We start from the raw sequence: 738 nt of genomic DNA, 5'->3' as shown, positions 1-738 counted from the left end.
ATGAATATGAGAAAACATCAGGTCAATCAGACTGCAGTTCCAGTTGCTTCCTGAGTCTATCTGGTGGCAGCATACACAACATTTGTCTCCAGCTCTCTCTGATGCAGGCCTGAGGTTTGGATCTGGAAGGAATCTGAGCGCTGCGTAGTTCAGGTCATCTGAGTCTAGATCCTGCGTTTGTGGACTGTGCTCTTGATATTGTGCTGCATATATGACGAATATTAAATGTTAGTTCAACAATTTAATATTATGAATTGCATTTTGCATGTCTGGGATTAGTCCCTCATATTGGCACAACTAAAATAAGATGAGCAAATAAAATCAAAGACAGATTCAGTACCTGTCTGAAGTTTCCTGATTTTAACAACCAGACCAATGATGAGCATCAGAAGGAAAACAGTCAGACCGCCCAGGGTCACACTCGTCAGCTTTGTTATTGCATCAGGAGTTTCTAAGAAAGATGATTAAATTAAACATTCATATGTTTGAAAATGAATCCACTGAAATGTTTTAACATTTTACATCAACAATCTGTTCAATCAAAGAAATATTTTATATCTTACTTTCAGATTTGCCATCAATGTCATTACCTTTAATGAAATAGGAGATTAATATATTAGTATATAATGTGTATATATCTGATGCCATTATAGAATTCATGATTGCCTTTGATGAAATAAGAGATTATTATTCAAATTTTAAAGTAAAAAGTGAAAAAAAAAGTTTTAAATCTGTGCA

General features: G+C 34.3%; 1 long non-coding RNA gene across 1 annotated transcript; it reads right to left on the bottom strand.

The window, feature by feature from the left end:
* Positions 1–88: 88 nt before the first annotated feature.
* LOC113745397 (uncharacterized) lies at positions 89–614 on the bottom strand. Its single transcript, XR_003462130.1, has 3 exons — positions 564–614; positions 341–451; positions 89–203 (listed from the first exon to the last, which is right to left on the bottom strand). It is a non-coding gene; the product is annotated as an uncharacterized LOC113745397 (long non-coding RNA).
* Between the last annotated feature and the right edge of the window lie 124 nt (positions 615–738).

Source organism: Larimichthys crocea, unplaced genomic scaffold (assembly GCF_000972845.2).
Source record: "Larimichthys crocea isolate SSNF unplaced genomic scaffold, L_crocea_2.0 scaffold72523, whole genome shotgun sequence".
NCBI classification, from domain to species: Eukaryota; Metazoa; Chordata; class Actinopteri; family Sciaenidae; genus Larimichthys; species Larimichthys crocea.
The sequence above is the reverse complement of the archived record's forward strand: the minus strand, read 5'-3'. Positions and strand labels throughout refer to the sequence as shown.